Source organism: Daktulosphaira vitifoliae, unplaced genomic scaffold (genome assembly GCF_025091365.1).
Source record: "Daktulosphaira vitifoliae isolate Bord-2020 unplaced genomic scaffold, ASM2509136v1 Scaffold_4, whole genome shotgun sequence".
Taxonomy (NCBI): domain Eukaryota; kingdom Metazoa; phylum Arthropoda; class Insecta; order Hemiptera; family Phylloxeridae; genus Daktulosphaira; species Daktulosphaira vitifoliae.
Genome location: NW_026099575.1, coordinates 6,031,605 through 6,038,765, shown reverse-complemented (window position 1 = coordinate 6,038,765; position 7,161 = coordinate 6,031,605). Strand labels below are relative to the sequence as shown.

Genomic DNA, 7,161 nt, shown 5'->3' with positions numbered 1-7,161 from the left:
AACATAAAAATGGATATATAAATATAAAATACTGTCCAATACAAATATTTTACAACATGAAAAAATAATATTTGATAATTTATTATCATCAACATATATAATAATTTACTTATATCATTATATATTATAGTTTTAAAATTAAAAAAAAAAATCAAACTTCGTTGGCATAACTTTGACACAACTATCAGTCTATTTGACATTCTAACAAAAAATCATTTGTATCTAGTACATGATGAACTAATGCTAAATAAATCTGATATTTGAGTAGTTTTAACGACAAATATACCTACTGTAGTAGAAGATATGAGTTTATTACTTAATTAAGTACAATTAAGATATTTTAAAAACAAGTAATTTAACAGGTTTATTATAAGTTTAATTATACGGTGAATAGATACAACAGAATTATATTTAATCTTAATGTTGTAGTATAAATATTAACACATGTAGTAAATATCACATATATATGAATAAAGCAAAAATCATCTTAGGAATGTTTCCCTTTTAGGGTAAACAATATAAACATTTATTAACATATTTTTCAAACCAATCCCCTACAATTCATTAACTACGCCCACGTCAGGGTTTCTATTACAATTAACCAATCTCAAATAATTATCCAACAACTCAGGAATTTCAATATAGATCGCTGGCTTACTTCATCCGGCATATAAAAAGCCATTTTTTCTCGTAAAATGGGACTCTCTCATCTCTCTCTCTGGCGGCGCTGGCAGCTCATGGTCAATAATCTCTGCGTCAGTATAAGTAAATATTTTGTCCGTACGACTTAATATTTTTTCATATCATCCTAAATGGTGAACATTGTTTTAGATGATTTATCAATATTTTACCTAGAAATAAGTTTTAGTTATTTTTACTATTACCTAATATCCTTATAAAAAATAAATATAGTTTGTATTTTGTGTAAGTTTTAAATATTATTGTGCCCCTTCATTTCTGGAAAGCCTTCAATGTGCCAAAAAGAGTGTAGAAGCGTAATTTGTGATTAGAATTAATTAGTCTTAGTATTAGTACTTTATGTCTGTGTACCCACCAGCCATAAGGTGCTATGCCACTACAAACTATGCCAAATTACCTCTCGGTTAAGTGCAGATAGTTGAGGTAAAAAGTAGTATTAAATTTATTAAGAATATTTTTGAAGTGCGCTATATCCATAGACAGGCCAGTTTTACAGCTAGTAGTCCGGATATAGCTCATTATAAAATATACAGGGTGTTCAGTAAGTTAGGAAACAGTTAAATTATTACAAACAATAAGTACAATAGAAATTCGTTTCCTTATTTACTGAACACTCTGTATAGTTTGTAAGATAGGAAACTACATCTTGGAAGTATCCTCTGCGTGTTTGCCCGCCGGCCATAAAGGACTATACCAATTACCCCTCGATAACGTGTAGGCAGTTGGTGTAAAAGATAGTAAAAGGTGTATTGAAATAATATTAACGAGGTTAACTGTATCCGCGCCAGCCAAGGTTTTGCGCTGGGCCACCACAGTCTTGTAAATTATATTTTGAATATAGATAGACATATTCTTATAATTATTAATATATTAATTAATTAAAAAAAATTTATATAAAAAAAGGCAAAAAATCATAATAGACGCAGGTTCCTTGTAGAGAATTTTTTTGTAAATTTTATATATACACAGAGAAACTAATTAATCGAAATAAACGCAAGATACTATAAACGATTGTTAACACTGAAGGAAGAAATCACCATAAGACTAACTCAGTCAACTACGAAAGGAAATAAAGGTAAGTGCGAATATTTATTTGCATGCATTACTTCTTAAAAATTCACGTAATAAACAAGAATAAGAATAAGTGAGGTAGGGTTATTTTATTATTTGATAAATAAATATAGTTCTTTAAGTAAATTAGATGCTAGTTCATTATGAACATTACATGTTTCAACATTAATTAGAATTCTGATTACATTCACTAACAGTAAAAAATGGGAGTAAAATATTTTTTTCAAATTATTTTTTTAAACTATTTGACCTGAATACAATAAAAATATTTTAAGTTCTGATGCTTTATATAATTCTATATCATCAAGTAATCTTAGAAGTATACAGAACTAATCAGTTATAAAAGATGAAAATATTTTTTATTTCATAATTAATTTTTTATATTTATTCTTTTTCCAATCGCACTTCTTTATTACCTTTTAAATATATTTTTCAGCATTATCTGTCTTTAAAAAAAGAAATTAGCATATATTTTATTTCTTAATATATATATATATATATATATATATATATATATATATATATACCACCAGTTATATCTATAATTTCATGATATTTTGGAGTTTTAAATAAAGTCTTATATTTTTGGAAACAACAAATCACTTTCACTTTGTAAAATTTGAAGCAAGTAATTACAAAAGTTATGTGAAACTTTTTATTTTACAAATAATGACCTTAATTTATCACTTAAATTCAAGGGAGTAATTAGTAGGGGTAAATATTGAGGGTCTATTACTTGCATAACATTAGATGTATCAACACACAAGTTAGAAGGATTAAATTAAGTGGTTTATAAAAAATATTATGACATTCAGCATGAGTAATTTCTTTAACAGAATTATGTGTAGGTGGTGTATCATTATTAACACTACTCATTACATTCAAATTACTTAAAGATAATGTTTCTGTGGGGACACACTTTTCTTGTTCTAGTTTAATTAATTTTTTAAAGTACTTTATAGAAATATCGGATACTTTTTTGTTCTAAGATTCCGAAAAATAAAACAAAATAGTTATGTTTTATTAAATGTAAAAATCCAAGTTTTTTGATAAGATTAATTTCGCAACAAATTATATTTTTACATTCATTTACAACAACGATTGATATTAACGATTAAGATATGAAACGACTTATTTTTAATTGTTAGTTGTTAATTCATTTTTTCCCTTAGAATATTTAGAAGATTTTATTTTGAATTAATCAATTCTGGTCTTTATATTTTTCCATCATACTAAATGTAAGTTTGAAATAAACACTTCAGCATTTATCTAAAAAAATTACCCCACTTCCCTTTAAAATGCTTATTTTTAAAATATTTAATACCACAAAGAACATAAAACTAAATAATATATCATAAATCAGGGGGATTTATCAGGAGATACCAAAAGTATGAAATTCAATAAGATATATATTACTTTAGATCTTTCTTCAGTGAATGTAAGCATAGTACTGGGTTAGCATAGTTTTCCATAACTAATGTCAGAAGAAGTACAGGAGGCTAACATACTAGGTAAATTTAGTTCTCTATATGAAAATTCAGCAAAAGATTCTGTAGAATTTGTTTGGGTTATATCTCTGATGGTTTGTATAGATAAACATCGAACAATTGATTTATATAAAAGATTGAAAAAATAATATACCTTAATATTTTAAATAAAGTATTATTACTAACTACTAGAATCGCTATCATCTCTTGTTGATACAGTTTTAACTAGTCATTATCTACATCTGTGCATGAATAGGAATAATAAACCTTCTGATGCCATGCTTTAGAAAAGTTTGGTAAAATAATACATATTAAAAAATTTCATGACTTAATTTCTTAGTTATAAAACTATAATACTTCATTAATTTAAATAAAAATTTATTACAATAAGTTTTTCCAGCAATAATTTTTATTTTGTAAACATCCCATTCTTCAACTGGATCATTAGCTTCTTCTATCATTGTACTGTAAACATAATAAAATTATTATAGGGGGGTCACTGGCAGTATACAGTTTTATGATCTAAATGTTTAGATATAATCCAATTTAAGGGTATGACGCTAGATGTTTTTGTATTGATAAAGATTGCTACCACCTAATTTTTCTGAAAAAAAAAAATTATCAGAAAGAATCAGAACTTGGCTTAGTAAAAAAAAAAAATTACAGAATGTTTTTAAGCTACACTACTCCATATAAAAGTCTATTGAGGTGTCTTTAAAATAAATATCACTTCCAATGTCACCATTAAGTTTTTTTTTCTATCAAAAAAATTTGTTTAAAAAATTTCACAACATTAATTAAAAATATTTAATAATCAAAGTAACTATTAACCCTTTGAGTAACACATTTATTTATTATTTTGAAGATTTTCATAAGATACTACACTTACCAATCGCAGTAAAAATATTAAAAAATTATTTCAATATAATTCTTCTAAGGATAGACTAAAATAATGATGGCAAATGTTCAATGTTCTAATGTATGACGCAATTCAAAACAAAATTTTCAGCCGTGCCACTAGAAATTTTTTTATTAAAACAGTAAATTTTTACTGTAAAATTTACTTGTAAATTCAGTCTTATTATCATACATGAGCACAAACCACATCGACGATTTTTATCTCCATATCTAATAAAGCCATATTCAGTTGTCCATGATGGTAAAAAATTTCGAACACCGTGTAGTTTTTGTTTTTTTGTATGTGACATTTTTAATATAACTAAAATACACTAATAACGTAAAACTCGCACGCTGTCGTATTCCTTCAATACACGAACGAAAACTGATTATATAATTCTTATTTATCCACATACTTCTAGTAATCTTAAATCTAAAGTCCCACTACATTAGACCATATAAATTATATTTTAAAATAATAAAGATAAGATAACATTACGTCGTTGTGAAATATAGATTATTAATATGTGCCATTGATAATTAATTTATTGAATGTTATCTACTTAAAAATCTATAAATATGTATGGACAAATGAAAGTTTTTCGAGTGCCATCGAAAATTTCATACGTGCCAAACTTGGGACGCGTGCCACTTATTTGCCATCCCTGAACTAAAACATGGCCAGGGGCCGCAGTTATTCTGTATAATAACTTCCAAAGTATATGTTATTGCTGACTGGTGCGCCTTGTCCGACTTTCAGTTTGGAACTACCTGTATATTGTTAATACAATAATAACTACCGTCGCATAAGCCTTTCCCCGTCCACTGCGGCGAGTTCGCCTCGCTGTCACATGACCGTCCGATTCCACTAAATATAAATTTGGAGCTACCCGTATATTATCAACAAAGTAGAGTATACATTTTTTTTTTTTTTTCAATCCGAAGATTGGTTTTTAACAAATGTTTTACAATAAATGGCTTCTCCATTTTTCTCTATCATTCGCCATAATCTTAAGCTCCCTGTAGGAAGTGACTCCTGCATCCTGCATTATTTGGCTAATGTACCTCGTTCTAGGTCTTCCTCTTGATCTTGTACCCTCTATCATTCCTTCAATTATTAAACTATGCAATTCATCTCCATGCCTCAACGTGTGTCCTATCATCTGCCATCTCCTTCTCTTTATAATGTCAATCAGTGTTCGTTTTTCATCTATTGTCCTCAGGATGTCTTAATTTGATCTTTTATCAGTCCAGCTTATTCTCTGCATCTTTCTCCAACACCACATCTCCAGAGATTCTAATATATCTTTTTCTTTCTTATTAATTGTCCAGGTTTCACTTCCGTATAATGCCACACTCCAGACGTATGTTTTTATGAGCCGTTTCTTCGTTACTATGTTCATATTTTTTGATGTTAGTACTTTTCTCTTTTTAAGGAATGTATTCTTTGCTTGACCTATCCTGCTCCTGATTTCCTTGGTTGATTTCCCGTCGTCTGTTATAATGCTGCCTAAGTAATTGAAATAGTCTACTTGGATAATTTTTTTGTTTTCTAATGTTATATTTATATGTGGTATGTCTTTCTTGTAGCATACTACAAGTCTTACTGGTCTTGGCTGCGTTTATTTTCAGACTATATTCTTTGAACGTAGTATTCATTGCATTTAACGCTGTTTGTGAGTCTTCTTCAGATGTTGCAAGAACGACTATATCATCAGCGAAGCGAAGCATTGTTATTAGTACCCCTCCTATTTTCACTCCAATTCCTTTTTGTATTAACCAAAGCTTTATGACTTTTATTGCTTTTTCAATAGTGTACATGTATTGGCACCTAAAGAACATTACCTAGGTTATAAATAGTTTATTTATTCAGTTACACAAGTTAAATTTTTCTTACTAGAATTTATAAGTCAACAATTTTATATAATAAAATACGATAGATATATTATAATAACTACCGATTTATATGCTATTGCCCCTCCGCTGCGGCGTATTCACGTTGACATCACGTGGTNCTAGAATTTATAAGTCAACAATTTTATATAATAAAATACGATAGATATATTATAATAACTACCGATTTATATGCTATTGCCCTTCGCTGAGGCGTATTCGCGTTGCCATCGCATGATAACAACTGTCCGACCACCAGAAATATGTTATGCGCTCAAATAACATAAAGTGTAATTTACACGTATTTATTCAAATATATATTTAAGCGTTTAGTCTCACCTACAAATAAATGTAGTCAATTAAAAATACTAATGAATTTTCTCACCTGATATATTACTTTAACAATTAAAAAAAAACTTTTTTATACTTTTTTTAATTCGTATTTTATTGAGAAACAATTTGTTATAATTAAGTTCTACTACGTTAATTCATGTCCACAGCTGAAACGATGTTGTTAAAAATTATTATATATTTAATTTACACATATTTTAGTTAAATTAATTTTATTAAAATACTCTAAGCTTGTGTGTCAATATGTGTCTTTGTTATGAGCATTTTATGAATACCAAAAATTGAACTGCTTACTAGCTTAAATAACGGATAAAGTGCTTTTTTACAAATTACTGGCATAATATATTCTAAAAAATGCAATTAGGGCATAAAAAATATTGAGTTACGTGGATACCATTCCTCTTCCTCATTAATAATATAGCGCTTAGGCGAGAAATGTGCTTTTAATATTTCTACGATCTCACTACGACCTTTTTCAAAAAAAAAATGAAAAATATACGTACTTTTGACGTTTAAATCTAAATTATATTTATGAACAGTTTGAACGCCATTGATATCATGTTCGCAAGAAATAAAATCAAAATATGTTAAAGGTCGTTTCAAAGCTGTGTATTTACCCATGTCCAACTCTAAATCATATTAATTAATTAATTTAAAGATATTTATGTATGGGGCAGTTTTTTTAATGATTACGATATAAATGAAGTTGTTCCAACAGTTTGTGCTGACTATACGTTTTCAAACGGTAATGCTATTTTTAGCT

The 7,161-nt window shown here is 27.8% G+C and overlaps 1 long non-coding RNA gene across 2 annotated transcripts; it reads right to left on the bottom strand.

The window, feature by feature from the left end:
- Positions 1-447: 447 nt before the first annotated feature.
- On the bottom strand, positions 448-6,143 carry LOC126905610 (uncharacterized). 2 transcript variants are annotated; one of them, XR_007704054.1, is made up of 4 exons: positions 4,348-6,143; positions 4,147-4,274; positions 3,643-3,722; positions 448-808 (listed from the first exon to the last, which is right to left on the bottom strand). It is a non-coding gene; the product is annotated as an uncharacterized LOC126905610 (long non-coding RNA). The 2 variants fall into 2 exon arrangements; XR_007704053.1 differs by lacking the exon at positions 448-808 and having other exon boundaries at positions 2,329-3,722; positions 4,348-6,140.
- Positions 6,144-7,161: the final 1,018 nt, after the last annotated feature.